Here is a 16,145-nt window from a genome sequence, read left to right as displayed (position 1 = left end):
CTCGACCCCCAGAAGCCTGAAGAACAGCGACGTTTGTTTAGATGCTTTCCCACTGACCTTGTCAGAGTGAACGTTTCCATCCCGCACCGCCCAGTGTTTTACTCTCCCTGGGATACCAGCAGCTGTCAACTCTCAACAAGCAGGAAACAGAGGCCAAGCTGACAGGAGGCCTCTCTCCATTCCCTACTGAATTCGCTTAGGACACGGATGTTCCCAAACACACACGGCCCCGAGTATTCCACACCTGGAGAACATTCAAACAACAGACGCTGCAAAGACGTTCCCCTAAAGAGAAACTCAGTTTCTAACTTCCCTTAGGGAAAAATATGAGACCCAGAACTTTCCAGAAAATCAAGTGTGGGAGGAAGCCACTCACCTCTGGCACTTCCTAACCCTGCCTTCCCGCAGGTGCTCAGGAATGCCCCCGCGACATCCCCGTCCACCAGGATGGCAGCAGGCCTCAGACAGCCAGCACCTGGGCAGCTGGAAAAGCAACCCCAGGGTGAAAACGCCATCCCAGGCACCACTTCCCGGAGCCCCTCAGCAAGAAAAACAGAGGCGAGGCAGAACCGAGGGCTGACTGGAGGCTGGGGAGCCACAGACCCGCACAGCTCAATCATCGGACACGCTCTTCTGTGGACAGAGCCCAGGGAGAGGCCAGCACAGAGATCCTCGTGCCAGCTCCATGGGCCAGCGTCCTCCAAGGCTGCAAGTTTGTGATCACAGCTTCAGAATTTGGTTCCAGAATCTTCCGGAATCAAAGACACACCAAATTGTAAAGCTGCCAGGACAGCAGGGCCCAGGAGCAGGCTCAGGGGAGGACCACGTAGAAACCCCACACACAGCACACACGTGTGCATGCTTACTCCACACATGCCACCCCTTCACCCAATACTATACACGCAAACGCATGTATGCACTCCATACACACCCTCAAATACCCTCACCAAATGTGATGCATGTACACACTCCACACATACCCTCAAATACATACGACACACATGAACATGCTCACTCCACCCACGCCTGCTAAATACACTCACCACACATGCACAAACGTGACACACGTGCACACTCATTCCAGACATCACACCCCTCACCAAGTACACAGGTGCACACACCCCCAAGTCCAGAACCCGCAGACTCCACAAGCTTTGATTTCCTCCACTGTTTCTCTCAGCACATGAGATCCACACACAGGTGTCATTTACTGACATCTAACACCCGGGGAGGCCCTTAGACAGAACTGCAGTCACAAGTCGGCTTCATTCAGGCATTCATCACCAGCCTCCTGAAGCCACCTCCTGTCCCCACGGGGAGCGGGGGCCGAGACCGGAGACGTCACTGGGCTTACAGATCCCCAGGCTGGCAACCCAGAGAAATCAAGAGGGCTCGGCCACGGCCCTGGAGAGAGACAGGTACTGGCTCAGGTATGCGAAATATGAGTCCTCATTTCCATACAGTGTCACCTACGACAGTGTCAGGTGAAAGCCAGTGGTTTGGCATTCCTGGGATAGACAGTCTTGGAATTACAAGGGAAGCTTTTTACTCCTCCCCTCTGAACACATGAGGTCCATGGTCCCCTCACATCTAACACTGGGAATACGAATCAGTGACTCCTTCTCCACCTGAGGAGCACCCAAGAGGATCCACACACCTGCTACAACAGTGGCACCGCACCTGGTCAGCAGGGGAGCAAAGTAAATCCCACCTTTATGACTAAAACTGGATTACCCCGACACTGGCAGCCTGCAGTGTGTATATCCTCAAGCCCCCACATCTGCACCACCTGCAAGAGGAACACAAGCCCTTAGTCCCAGGTTCTCAGGACGGTCTGTGAGGTGGATACTGGCACCTTCTCATCTCCCAGTGTAGAGGAGAGAAGGCCAGGGTCAGGACTGGTGTATCAGGAGGGCCAGGGTTCAAACCCCATCTGCCTCACAAAGCACCACTTCCCGTTCAAGTGACTTCTATCATCACCCTTAAAATGTACCACAGTTAGTAGCAATTCTGAGTGCTGTTCCTTAGGACGTCATAAGCAAACATTTTGTTAGAAATATTTTCCAAATCTGCTTTCAAAATCCTATGTTATGAAATGACAAATGAAAATTTGAGCTATGAAATAAAGCACATAGTTAAATGAATCCCAAAATGACTATCGCGAAGGAAACTTTAACTTGAAGTGAAAAATATCCTCTAAATGACATCAGCCAGAATTATCTTCAATCATTACTGATCCCATATGCTTCATGAATTATACAACATCATCTCAGATATGAACTTAAAACCATTAGCTGAATGCACGTTTCAGCACAACCAAAGTTCTGCTATAATAAGCAGCACAGGCATCTCTGGAGAGGATTTTAATTGGGACTACAAACGATGCGCACGATTGTGGTAAGAGGTTTCATGCTGGCTGTTCTCCAAGGTGCGACACAGAGAAACACCACTAACCTCAAAGACACCTGCTGCTTTGTAATGAGATTGAGAGACGATGTGGACGGACTACTGTAAATATTTGAAAAGGAGAAACAATGCAAGGAAAGAATCGTATCAGTTTCCCTTTACATTCTTAGAAAAAAACGATTTTTCTTTTCGGATGATTTAAGAAGAAAATGACATTTCTGGATTTTTTTTTTTAACTTTTCTTTCTGAGACAGGGTCTTGGCTCTGTCACCAAGATTGGAGTATAGTGGAGCAATCGCAGCTCACTGTAACCTTAAGTGATCTTCCCACCTCAGCCTCCAGAGTAGCAGGGACCACAGGCACGCACCACCACACTCAGCTAATTTTTCTGTTATACAGATGTGGTCTTGCTATGTTGTCCAGGCTGGTCTTGAACCCCTTGGCCTCAAGTGATCCTCCTGCCTTGACCTCCCAAAGATTTAACCTAAGCGACCATGTCTTATCGGAAAATAGACATTAGAGCAAATGCATTTCTATAAGATTTTCTGCCTCTTTTCACTGGGGAAAAAGGTAACTTGCCTCCAAGGGTCGGAGACAAAGCTGTTACTGCAGACAAGAACGCTGTGCATTCCGGGAACCGCTACACCACGAGGCACGGCCGTGCACCCTGGACGCAGGATTAACAAACGAGGCTAGCACAGGCCGATGTTGGCCCTCTCCAGAAGCAGGCCTATCCTTCCTCCTCTCCTCAGCCCCCTCCTCTCCCTTCAGGCCTCAGTGGCTGCTGACAGGGGAGAGGCCACAACTAGAGGAGGCTCTCAACTCCACCAGGGACAGGAGCCCCGGACGCTGGGGACTCAACTGCTGCCCTCCGTGCCCACCTCCTTCTGGTCCAGCCTTCTCAGGAGCCAGACGTGGCCACTTTGACCCTCTTTCCCTTCTGTGGCTCCTACAAAAACCAGTTCAACGAGCCCAGGCTGCCTCACACTCCAGGGACACCCGGCACAGGCCCCCTTCATGACCTTATCCAAGCTCCTGGGGCCAGAAGGGTCTTGCAATGTTTCACTTTCCAGTTGAGCATCCCCAGCCTGAAATCCAAAGTGCTCCGAAGAGTATTTCCTTCGAGTGTCATGAGGAAGTTCGGAATGTTTCAGGTTTCGAGCATTTTGGAGTAGGGACTCTCAGCCTTAATTTGAACCTCTTCAAGGAAGCCACACACTGAAGTCCCCGATGTCCACCCTACACAATCCCAGCACACCCTCTGAAGTCCTCAGCAACAGATTTTCTTTCTTCAAAAATAACCACAAGTCACAAACTCACACACAATCACAGAAGGGGGCTCTGGACACCCGCACAGATGATGAAATTTAAATGTCACATTTTTACCTGGGTAATTTAAAGTTATTTCTCAAAACACACCTGTTTTACTGAGTTGCATTTTAAGGTGAACACACACAAATCATTTCAGGGAAACAAACGTCACTTTGGGCTGCGTGTGGTTTCTTGACTCCCGTGAATAACTCAGCGTTCACCCTCACTTCTGGATAAGGGAGAAGAAACAAAGAAATCTGTTAAAACAAAGACATGAAAACAAGTTTAAGAAGGGTTTGAAAGGTTCCTCCTGTCCCCCTTGGAGGGGAGAGGAGGACGCCTGGAAAGCTCACGGGGGACAGGAGCACAGCCTCCTCGGTGTGCCATGGACGCCGCCTCGCCAAGGGGAGAGGATGATGCCTGGAAGGCTCACAGGGGTGGGAGCACAGCCTCCTCAGTGCTTTCTACATTCAGCAGCTTCAGAAATTACCGTAGAAGCAGAACACATGAGAACTGAGACCGGAACATCCCAAAGAAAGGGGACGAGGGGTCAAAAAAAGCATTCGATCATTACCAAGGAGCGCGGGCATGAAGCCGCTTCAAAGACCATGTGAGAAGTCACTCATAGGCGTTTCAGAAAATAAGGGTAGCGCGAGATTGCTCGATCAGCTCAAACAGCCTGCCGTCCCTCAGGCCATGAAGTCTCTGAGTTGAGCCTCTCAGTGAGCAGAAGTCACTCGCATCTCTGCCAGAGAAAGTACTACAAGCCGACACATAACCTCATGAAACCTGGGCTTCAGCCCGTCGACAACAGTGCGTCTGACATGGTACATCCCTCCAGATGGTTAAAGACCCCAGGGGTTTCTCAGACAACCTCAAAGGGCTGTGTCTCTCCAGCCCCCTTTCCAAGTTCTGGATGATTTTTCCTGGTGTACTATAAGCAGCATGCTCCAAAAGAGACGTAATTAACTGGCTGGGGGTTCTCTTAATTTTGAAACTAGAAACACACTTGGCCAGGCACGGTGGCTCATGCTTGTGATCTCAGTACTTTGGGAGGCTGAGGCAGCTGGACTGCTTAAGTCCAGGAGTTCGAGTCCAGCCTGGGCAACATTGCAAAATTCCATCTCTACAAAAAATACAAAAATAAGTCAGGCATGGGGACATGTGGGACATGTGCCTGTGGGTCCTGGCTACTCAGGAGACTGAGGCAGGAGGATCGCTTGAGCCTGGGAGGTTGAGACTGTAGTAAGCTGTGCTCACACCACTGCCTGGGCAACAAAAAGGTTTTTTTTTGCCTGTCTCAATAAAACCAAAGAGAAAAAGAATTATATACCTGACTAGGCCAAAATAAAAGAGGCCTTGTGGAACCACCTGAAACACAGCTGCAAATTCTGGCAGGGCCTCCCCTGGCTTGATTTGTGGTGAGTATAGGACCACTCTGAAGGATAGGACCCCAGGAACCTTCCGAGACTAGACCTTACAGTACAACTTCCCTTCGCTGGATGGAACACTGGCCTTGGAGCCTAGGACACCCTGGGGCAGTGCCACCATCCTGAGGCCACCATGGCACAAGGAGGTCCTACCATCATGAAGTCTGGGACGTCCGTCAGAGCAGTGCCACCCACCTGAGGTCGCCATGCCAGGGGAGCCTGGACATCATGAAGCCTGGGACATCCTGAGGCAGTGCCACGAACCCGAGACTGCTGTGACACAAGGGGGCCCTGGTGCCACTGAGAGGCTGCACAGCAGGTCCAAGGCCAGGCCAGGAGTGAAGAGGCTCCACATCCTTTCCATCCCTCCAGCTGAGTCCACAGACGTCTTGGAGCAGAAAGGCATCACCCTCAACGTCCACGGATAAGTTTTTGGCCACAGAATCTGGAAGCATAAAAGATGGTTCTGGGCTGGTTGGTTGTCGGCTCGGACCTGTCCTCTTTCCACACAAAACCTGGCTCACACCAAGCAGCGTCTAAGTCCTGGAAGACCTGCTAAACACAAGTGCAGTTACAAAGCAGAGAAACTGGAGGGGCCCGGGCTGTGCTCCAGTGGCACCAGCGTTTCTCAGGAAGACCCCGGGCATTACAGGATCCAGGACAAGGGCTTCTTGGGATCCAGGACATGGAACAAGAACCCATTCCCCGGTCCTGTTGAATGTGAATCGGCTGAGGGCCAATTCCCTCCCTCGGAGGACTGAGCACCACCCCACAACACATACCAAGGTAATAACAAGCCCGTTACCAGCAGGAGGCTGGTGATGAAGACGTGAGGACCAGATGAGCACAAGGGATCCTGACAGATCATCCCTGGCACCGAGCAAGGGGCGGACAGCACCCCCGTTCCTGATGCATCAGCCCTGGCACTGAGCGAGGGGTGGCAGCATGGCCTGTGCCCCTGCAGATGCAGAGGGATGTGAGGGGGGCGCAGGCTGGGCTTGGAGGCTGACTCAACCACCTGAGCTTGCACTTCTGTTCCTCATGGCAGGGAGGCTAGGCACAGGCAGCATTAGGGCTCACCTTGCCCCCGGGCTGCATTTTTTTCCTGCTTATGAGTCGTGCTCACTTTACATGGACAGGCATAGCTATAATAACGGTTCCCTGATTATTTCGCTGCCTACATAAAGGGCTTTCAGAATTCACTTCCATCCTTAGGAAAGGGGGCCAACACCAGCCTGTCTCCCTTAAGATGCAATGTCTCATATGGAGAAAAAAAATCAAGAGAAATCTAATAAAGGCCATAAAATACATCAGTTTCAACATGAAAATTTAATAGTACACTTTAAATTGAAGATGAGTTAATTCACATTTCCAAACCTCTGAAAGCACGGTTACTGGGAGGGAGTGGTTTGCAACACACAAAGGCAGCTCTGTAGAAGGGCCCAGGCTGGATGAGGGCTCAAACATCAGAGCAAGGAGAAAGTCTGAATAAACTCTCTCCTGCCCTGCTGCTGTCCTCTTCCAAAACACACTGGTTATCTGTCAGTTTAGAACAAGGCCTAGGGAGGTGGGAGGCAGGCCTGGGAGGGTCACCTAGCAACCAAGCTCCTCACCCACACAACCGCACCAGGCTGAGCTGAGCAGTACACACAAAAACAACTAATTCTCCCCAAAAAGAAGACGGAAGGCAGCACACTGCCACTCCAGGCGCCCTGCAGGTGAGAAGACTGAGGGGGGCCAGAGGTACCTTTAATCTTGCTTGCATGGTGGAGGGAGGGGAATAATGCCACTCACTTGAGTGTTGCACAATTCTTTCTAGCACTGAGTGGCAGAGAACAAAAATTATAGATGCTTCCTCAGAGAAATGTTTCTGAAGAACTGCACATAAATTACGTTCAGGAAATAGCATTATGAATGCCTCAAGTGCTTCTGTTTTTAATAATCCCAGAGTAATTCTATAAACCCGGGAATCAGTCTCACCCAACTCCAGGATCACGGCCCAGGTGACGTGGGCACGCACATCCTGAAGCTCCAATGCTTCACTAAAGTGGGGCGAGCGAAAATCATCCTGGGTATAATTTACACGGACACAGGAAGGTGGCTGAGCCCCAAACCCCTAAACCAGGAAGACCAGCATCCTTCAGGGGCCTCACCTCTGTCCTTTCCCAGCCTCTGGGAACCACCACTCTGCTCTCTACTGACACAAACGCTGCTCCAAGATACAACCATCTGACCTGGCTGGGATCCAAGTACCCAAGTGCAGGATTGTACATCAGACCCGTGAAGCCAGTATTACAGCCACTGAACGGTAGTTTTCTATCCCACGGAAACCGGCCTTACTAGGGGCTTTTTCGGGGACCACCGACCTCACGCCACCACCCCTCAACTACTTCAACTAACTTATATCATGGCAGAGGCCTCTCCAGGCAGACTAGCCCTGTCCGAGTCCTGCTTCATGGCAAACCCTCCAGGCAAACGTCCTTGGCCTCCCCTCCGGGAGGCTGTGCTCGGAAGGTGCCCTCATTTACTTCTGTGGCTCTGAGACATTTAACTAGAGCCCAACACACCTCTTCCTGTTCACATAGTATTGAGTTAACAGATTTTTATGAGTCAGTTCTCACTGGGAAAAACACCATTTCAGGAGCCCCAATGACCACAAAGAAAACGTTTTTACCTCCCCTTATGTGACGTCGGCAATGCCGGGTCCAGGAAAGGTTCTGGATCTCAGATAATGGCATATCCACTCATAGCAAGTCTTGGTCTTGTTTCACAAGCTATCAAATGCTGCCCAGAAGCAGGAAAAACCCCACAACGTGGCAGGGAGGGGCGGTCAGCGTGAGTTCTAAGGCCAGACCACCCAGGTCTGCTGACAGCGTGGCGAGGGGCAAACAGTGCAGGATCTAAGGCCAGACCACCCGGGTCCCGCTGACAATGTGGCTTCAGGAGTTTCCTAAACCCTCTCCTCTCCAAGTTTCATGTCAGAAAAATGTGGTGATAACCGTGTCCACCTCGTGGGATGACGGGAACACACACAGTAACAGTGTCAGCAGGTGTTTTGCTGGGCACCTGGTGAGGCCACACTGCTGTAGGCTGCCCCACGTGAAAGCCAATTCGTTTAAAATATATATATATATATATATATATATATATATATATGTATATGTGTGTATATATATATGTATGTGTGTGTGTGTGTATATATATACATATATATATGTGTGTGTGTGTATATATATACATATATATATGTATGTATGTATATACCCCAAACCTACAACCCTATAAAGGTCATTAATCCTAGTTATCCTCAAGGCATTGAGCGATCGATAATGAGCCATCCCCCTGCTGCTGACCTGCCTCAGCCCCACCCTCCGGAAACCCGGCATCCACACCAGCTACACAGGATGAGGCCAGGGAAGGAGCAGGACTGTGTCTTGAGAACTTAAACTCTGGGAGCTGAGTTAAATCAGTGCCGCTCAAATCTTGTCACCAACTATCTTGTTAAATTGGGAGATTCCATCTCTGGGGATCTTGAGGGAACCTGAGGCTCTGCATTGAGTGGGGTGAGCACTCGTGCTGGAATGAGATGGCAGGGAAAGCAACCGAATCTGGGGTCGCAGCTGCCTGAGGCTTGGGCACCAGGGCCCTCAAGACAGTGGCAGAGGTCCCAGGAGGCAAGTCCCGGTGCAGAGACTCATGGACCAAAAGCTTGCTCCAGGGCCAGGAAGGGCTGCTGCGCTGACAGCCATGAGGCAGGCAGCCTTCAAGCTCCTCCAGCTGCTATCCTGCAGGCAGGGAGGACAGTACCCAGACCACCCCAGGGCTCCCCAGCTTTCCAGGTGGGTACTCTTACTCCAGCCACTGACAAGAGTTCCTATGTTCCATGCTAGGTTGAAACAGTGCCCCAGGCCTTGGGGCCCTCCTGCAGGGCCACTCCTACCCAACACCTGGGAATGGCTATTCCCACACATCCCCAACTCACAGCAAAACTTAAAAATGAAAGTCGGAAGATACAGCCAGAAAAGCAATGCTCAAGAAGCAACTCCAGGGTGACTCTTCCTAGAGCTATTGCTACTGAACATCTTTAAAAACATTTCCAGGGTGACTTCCTAGAGTTATTTCTGTTGAAAATCTTTAAAATTCTTCATTTCAAAATTAGCTTTTATTACACTGTCTTCCCTATTCTACCAAGACTCTAGAAAACAAAACCATTACAAATTCCAATTCTATCTTATAGCAAGTTAGAAATACACATGCTTCCTCAAAGGATTCTACGTGTTTCCTTGGCGATATCCTTTCCATGCCCCATGCTACTGCCTGCAATAGGGAAGGCTTTTCCAACCCAACCCATCCCAGTCCAACCCAACCCAACCCAGCCCAGCCCAACTCAACCCAACCCAAGGGCCCTGAGACAGGCCCCTAACGAATCGTCTACAAACTCCTGAGACAGGCTTGCCCTAACGAATTGTCTGCAAACTCCATCTTCCATTAAAAACAGTACTGAAAATGAGCATATTAACTCTTTTTAAAAATTACTGTAAAGCGGACAGTGTTCAGTTCTGTGAATTTCGGCACAAATATTCTCATAATCACCATCACACAAGCAGAACAGTCCAGCAGCCCCAAACCCACTCACGGGGCCTCATAAGCATACCGTCCCATTCCCAGCAACCACCGTCTCTGTGTTCTCCCATCCTCCGAGTCTGTCTTTTGAAAGTGTTGTGGCAAAACACTCGCAAAATCACGATTTCCTGGGCATCGTGCTTGGAGGTGCACCCAGGGTGTCCTGTGATCAACAGCCAGGCCTCGGGGCTGCTGGATGTTTATTATTCCACGTATGGCTGTAGCACATTGTAACCTGTTTTGGGCAACTACAGACAGCGCTATTAACATCTGGGCACAATTTTTCTTAAACATCAGCTTCTGTTTCTCTAGGGTAAATACCCAGGAGTGGGGTCACCGGGCCCCATGTTTGTGTGAGTTCAGTTTTATAAGAAACCGCCAAGTTGTCTGCACCGTGCTGAACCCCAGCATCGCACAGGAGTCTCGACTGCCTGTCCTCACCAGCACCTGGGGCTGTCGGAAGACCTTAGTCAGGCGCTCCAGCAGGGGTGTGAACAAATTCGCTGCGGCTTTGGTGCACATCTCGGTGCAACCAGTCACGCTGAAGGTCATTTCAGATGCTTTCAGGCCATCCTCCCATCCTTCTCAGTGAAGCATCTGTTCAGGTCTCTTCCCGCTTTTAAGTCAGGTGGTTTGTTCTCTGCCATGAGCCGTGGGAGTCCTGTGCATTCTGGATACGAGTCCTTTGCCGGCTGCATGGTTCATAGACATCTTCTCCCCATCTATCGAAAATGTGTCTCTTCAATTCCCTAGGGGTGTCTTTTATATTAGAAGTTTAATTTTGATGAGTCTTACTTACTTGTTTTCTTCCTTGATTATGGATCATGGTATCATGGTTAAGAGCTCTCGCCCTAGGTCTCGACAATTTCCATTTCTTCTACAGGTTTTGTAATTTGGTATTTTACATTCAGGGCTATGGTCCACCTTAATTTTCATACAGGAATTTCTCCCTGTTTTCACTCTTTTGCATACAGCTGTCCCATAATTCCAGCACCATTTGTTGAAAAGACTCAAATTCTACTGAACTGCTTTTGCGTCTTTGGGTCTGTTCTGGACTCCACTCTGTCAGCTGACCCGTGTGTCCATCCTGAGCATAATTTATGACTTTAGTGGCCGTCTCTGTGAAAAAAGTAATTCTGTCTGGAAGCAAAAACCACATTAGAAATGCTCTAAATAAGATTCTTCCTCTTGTCAGGAGAGCAAAGCCACCTCCCCAAGGTGAGGCCTCAACAGCTCCCAGGCACAACCTTAACACACAATGGGGAAGGCAATTCATTTCAAGGTAGTTACCAAGGGCCACAACGTGAGACCAGCATAGCCATGAAAACTGCAATAATTTCACAACAGAATGAAATTCATAAAGAACTGCTGAGAAGCGTGTGATAAGTTACATGAATCACTGTTCCTTAAATTCTGACGGTTGACTAGAACAGAAATAGCTTCACGGTACAGTTCAAAGAGGAGAAAGGTAGGTAGGGGTGGTTTCCACACCACACAGGGCCTGCAGGAAAGGGACACTCTTCCTCTAAACAGGAGATCCCGGGAGTGATGTGATAAACCATGGTGAGGCACGGAACTGTGCAAGCCGGAGTCGCGGCCTTTGCCCCACCACGGAGCCTGTGTCCATGAACGACGAGGCTCGAATGTCAGGCTGAGGCAACCGAGGCAGTTATCAGGGGACAAGAAAACGAGCGCACGGTGGAGGCAAAGGTCTGAAATTGAGCGGCAACTTCGAGTCAAGTGGGACAAACTGACTCAAAATACAAGTTTCAAAAACCACCACAGCGAGCTGTTCCTCGGCTCTGGAAAGGCTAAGTGACTAATGCCCACACTGAGCATCTGCTCCCAGAGACGACCCTGGTGACCTAAGGCTCAGCTCCTCCAAGCCCGCGCCGAACCTCATCGAGGAACTTTGCTGGTATCTTATGGTACATTGACATGTTCCCTTAAAATCTGGTATTTCATCAACAATGCAGGCGTCAGCTTTGACTCATTCACATTTCGATTAAACAAGATAATTTACACCCTGGCCATCCCAGGTGAGAGGTTTACTACAATCTTTAAACAGAGCCAGAGGCTACAGTCTGCTCCTACACAATACCATGCCTCTACAAGTTCGATGGGTTTTTACTTTCCATGTCTTCACTTGCCTAGTGCTAGAAAGCAGATTAAAAACAGAAGGAACCCAGAAACACTCTTGAATGAGGCTCAAATATCTTGCAGTCATCATCGTGATGAGATGTTTATTAAACAGAAATGTTCTCCCCTGTGGAAAGCAGCACACATCAACACACACCGATAACTGTCGCCAGCATTCCAGATCATCTTCCCTTCCATGGCCACAGTGGAGAGCAATGGACCACGCACACATGCAGACCCACAGAAAGCGGGGTGACACGGCCGATTCTTGTAGCGAGCAGACCAGGGTGCACTCAAAGTGCATCTCTTTCCAGAGGGCCGCCATGGAAAGTTACACATTTATTCCACGAGTTAATGGCGCTGCACCAAACATTTCTATAAGATTGCCTGAGCAAGCTTTTCCTTCTGCCTAAAATGTCCTGACACAAACTGAAAAAGTTCTTGGAGCTGCCAAAGACTTCAGTATCCCCTTAACTATTGTCATGCACGTCCGTGTGAAGAGACCACCAAACAGGCTTTGTGAGGGCAACATGGCTGTTTATTTCACCTGGGTGCAGGCGCGCTGAGTCTGAAAAGAGTCAGCGAAGGGAGGTAAGTGTGGGGCCATTTTATAGGATTTGGATAGGTAAAGGAAAATTACAGTCAAAGGGGGGTTCTCTGGCGGGCAGGAGTGGGGGTCACAAGGTGCTCAGTGGGGGAGCCTTTTGAGCCAGGATGAGCCAGGAAAAGGAATTTCACACACACACAAAAATCATCGCTTAAGCAAGGACCGGCCGTTTTCACTTATTTCTGGTAAAATATTATCAGTTAAGTCCAGGCAGGGCATTTGCACTTTTGTGATTCTTCAGTTACTTCAGGCCATCTGGGCGTATATACGTGCAAGTCACAGGGGACGCGATGGCTTGGCTTGGGTTCAGAGGCCTGACAACTATAGTCTTTACTTTTAAGGTGTGGGGTAAGATCATATAATCCCCAACTAAGCTCCTGATGCTGTGTGTGGCATTCAGCAACAGCACGTTCCATTCCTGGATTACATTTGACTCAAGAGTCCACAGTGAGAACGATTTCTGGTGAATGAAACACCAGGCAGGAGAGCGATTCCGCTGGGCAGCTCTTCACACACAGCCCAGGAGCTGGGGGGAAAGGAAGAGGCCCAGGCGCGTCCACCGTGCTCACGCCCCCTTGGAATGCGCCCCACTCCTAGAGACCCGGACCCAAGGGAAATCTGACCTGAAAATGGGCAAACCCTCACTTTGGCAGAGGGATAGGGACTCAAGGCCACAACTTGACCTCAGAGCAACACAAGTGCAGACACAGCATCCCAGGACACCCTCCCTACCCAAATTCAAGTAGGAAAACCAACACCCCGCCCCCTTGCGGAAACCCACGGCTGCTGGAGCAGACGCCTGCCGGCGTGTACAGCCTCTCCCCCTCCACGTTCCGGGCTCACCAACTGTGCCTCAGCCCTGGCACTGCTCGCCACACCCACAGGTGTGCCAGGAGGGGCAGGTCCTAAGGTCTCCATTGCACCAAAGCCTGCAAGGCAAAGGGGCCGCTCCCTCCAGCAGGAGTCCAGAAGCACACACTGCACCAGCGTCACAGCGTGAGAATTCTCTCCTTGGTCTCCGAGTCTCCAGTCTGTTGCCCGCCAGGGTCTTCTGCCAACGGCAAGGCCCAAGCTGGGCGGCACATTTGGTTCTCACCATTTCCCTTGTCAAGATCAATACTGCAAACATATCCAGTTCATCCTGTCACTAAAAATCAAATAATCCGCCATCTCCATCACAGATGACGCAGTCAGGTTTCCGTTACCGGGGTGTTTTTTTTTTTTTTTTCTTTCTATTTTGAGATGGAGTTTCTGAACGTCGCCCAGGGTGGAGTGCAGTGGCGTAATCTCGGCTCACTGCAACCTCTGCCTCCCGGGTACAAGTGATTCTCCTGCCTCAGCCTCCCAAGTAGCTGGGATTACAGGTGCCTGTCACCATGCCTGGCTAATTTTCATATTTTCAGTAGAGACGGGGTTTCACCATGTTGACCAGGCTGGTCTGGAACTGCTAACCTCAGGGGATCCATCTGCCTCCTCCTCTCAAAGTGCTGGAATTACAGGCGTAAGCCACCACGCACAACCATTACTGGTGTAATTTCTATGCCACTCTCTCACACCCACTCCTTTTTTTTTTTTTTAAAGAACCATCTTTATGGCTATATTTTTTCCAAGAGAATCAGTTACCCATTTGAAGTACAAATAAGACATCGTGTTTAAAAACCAAAAATGCCAATTTGCACACAAGTCTCCAAATACCCAGTCGATTTGAGACTTCAAAATAAGATCAAGCTGTTGGCTGAATATAACTTCCCTTTCCATCTGTCTGCCTGTGAGTTAGACACAAGGACGAAGCCACGAGCTAGGGACATAAAGGCAGGAACCACCAAGGTAGCCCAGACTCCAAATAAAAGCTCAAAGGACCAACACAAAGGTACCACACCCTGCACGCCCTCCTCTCCTTCCTTTCCAGAATTTCCAGAGGATGAAACAGGGACCTCCTCAGACGTCCCACGGTGCAGGCAGCCAGAGGGGAAGGCGGCGGCAGCCTGAATGAGGTGACCGGGAAATCACATTCCACAAACAGAAATTCTCCATGTGCTTTACATCCTCTGTCTCTGAAGAACTATGCCAGTCTAACAGTCGCTAGAAAACCGCATTCAAGTGTCATTTCACATTTCAAGCAAAGAAAACAGTGGTGGGGTATGAGGGAAAAACATAGTCATGTGTTCTGGGGTATTAAATAAGTTTTTTTCTGTTATAAACATATAATTTTACATTCTCAGTTTTCTGTATAATTGATATGCTTCCTAATTGGCAGACATAGTAATAAAAAGTGAATTCCAAGTGTAAGATCGGAGGACCCGTTCACATGGCTTCAGGTTCTGCTACTGTGTTTCAACTTAAGAAAATGGTTCTATGCGTTGTTAACAAGGCCTGAGAGTCTGTGCGTGAGTCTGTGTGGCTGTCATCAGGGTTCGTGTTGGCTCCGTAGCAGAGGATGTTACACTGTTACATTATCTTCTACAAAAAATCCTGAAACAATGAAGGCTGAATAGACATACACACCCTCCCAAAATAATCCAAATGTCCACCGATATGAAAAACAGATGAATTACGGTTTCCATCATGGAATATTCCTCAGCAGTGAAAACAAACTGTAGCCACAGGTGCCAACCAGGATAAAGAAAACCTTTTAAACACGTTTAAAGTGAACCGACTAGGCGGAATTCCTCGATTACAGGCATCTGCTCCAAAAGGGTACTGTTCTGAATCCTGTGATGTAGAATGATAGTTAGCAACCCTGTTTCGGGGCACATCTAGAAAAAAGCAAAATAATGACTACACAATTTTAAATTCTTTGTAAATTATAACTATTACTATGAAAATTCTAAAAATGTGAAAATCTTCCCAACTGTTATTGGACAAGCTTCAAAATAGATACCCTAGCATTGCTTGCCACACCCACAGGTGTGCCAAAATAAATGAAAATATAGCCCAAGTGAGTAGAATCGAAACCTGAAGATGTACGAGCCGTCCCTGCCTCGCTATCTATACATCGTGTAGAAATTTAAGAGCAGGTAGTGACACTGCAATGCAAGGCTCAAACCAACTGGGTATTTGGAAACTTCTATGCAAATTGGCATTTTCGGTTTTTAAACACGGTGTTATTTGTACTTCAAACAGGTAACTGGTTTGATTTCCTTGGAAAAAATATAGCCATAAACCTGGTCTAAAAAAAAAAATAATACGGGAGTGGGTATGAGAGAGAGTAGCTTAGAAATTTTAAAAGTATCGGCAGGGAGCAGTGGCTCATGCCTGTAATCCCAGCACTTTGAGAGGCAGGCCCCACGAGGCCTTTGAGGACAGCGGTCTCCTCTGCTGCCTTCCTGCTGGACTGACCCTACGACATTCACTGGGTTTCCACCCTTGTCTCATTCAACATCCCAAGGGTGGTCTTCATCCTCGTCTGGAGCTCAGCTCTGCCCCAATTTCCTAAATCTCTGCCTTCAGAGCCTGAAAACACCCACGCCCAGGGTCACCCTAAGTCCACGTTTACCCCAGAGAGTCCCAATTTTATGTTTTCCCAGCATGGCCTTAGTGATAATTTATCCTGTAAATTCCAACTGCCTTCACACCTCACCTTTGCTGTCTCCCAGCAGACCCCACTCAGATGCACATGCCCCAGACCC

General features: G+C 49.1%; 1 long non-coding RNA gene across 8 annotated transcripts in view; it reads right to left on the bottom strand.

The window, feature by feature from the left end:
• The window catches only part of LOC139361081 (uncharacterized), a 139,463-nt gene that overhangs the window by 94,998 nt on the left and 28,320 nt on the right, over positions 1–16,145 (bottom strand). For all 8 annotated transcript variants that reach the window (XR_011618641.1, XR_011618635.1, XR_011618638.1 and 5 more), the window contains exons 2-3: positions 5,343–5,592; positions 3,826–3,946 (exon numbers count right to left, since the gene is read on the bottom strand). This is a non-coding gene — a long non-coding RNA (uncharacterized lncRNA). The remainder of the gene's footprint in view (positions 1–3,825; positions 3,947–5,342; positions 5,593–16,145) is intronic.

The sequence above is a fragment of the Macaca nemestrina genome, assembly GCF_043159975.1.
Source record: "Macaca nemestrina isolate mMacNem1 chromosome 4 unlocalized genomic scaffold, mMacNem.hap1 SUPER_4_unloc_9, whole genome shotgun sequence".
Classification (NCBI taxonomy): Eukaryota; Metazoa; Chordata; class Mammalia; order Primates; family Cercopithecidae; genus Macaca; species Macaca nemestrina.
Note: the sequence above shows the minus strand (reverse complement) of the source record. Positions and strands in the feature narration are given on the sequence as shown.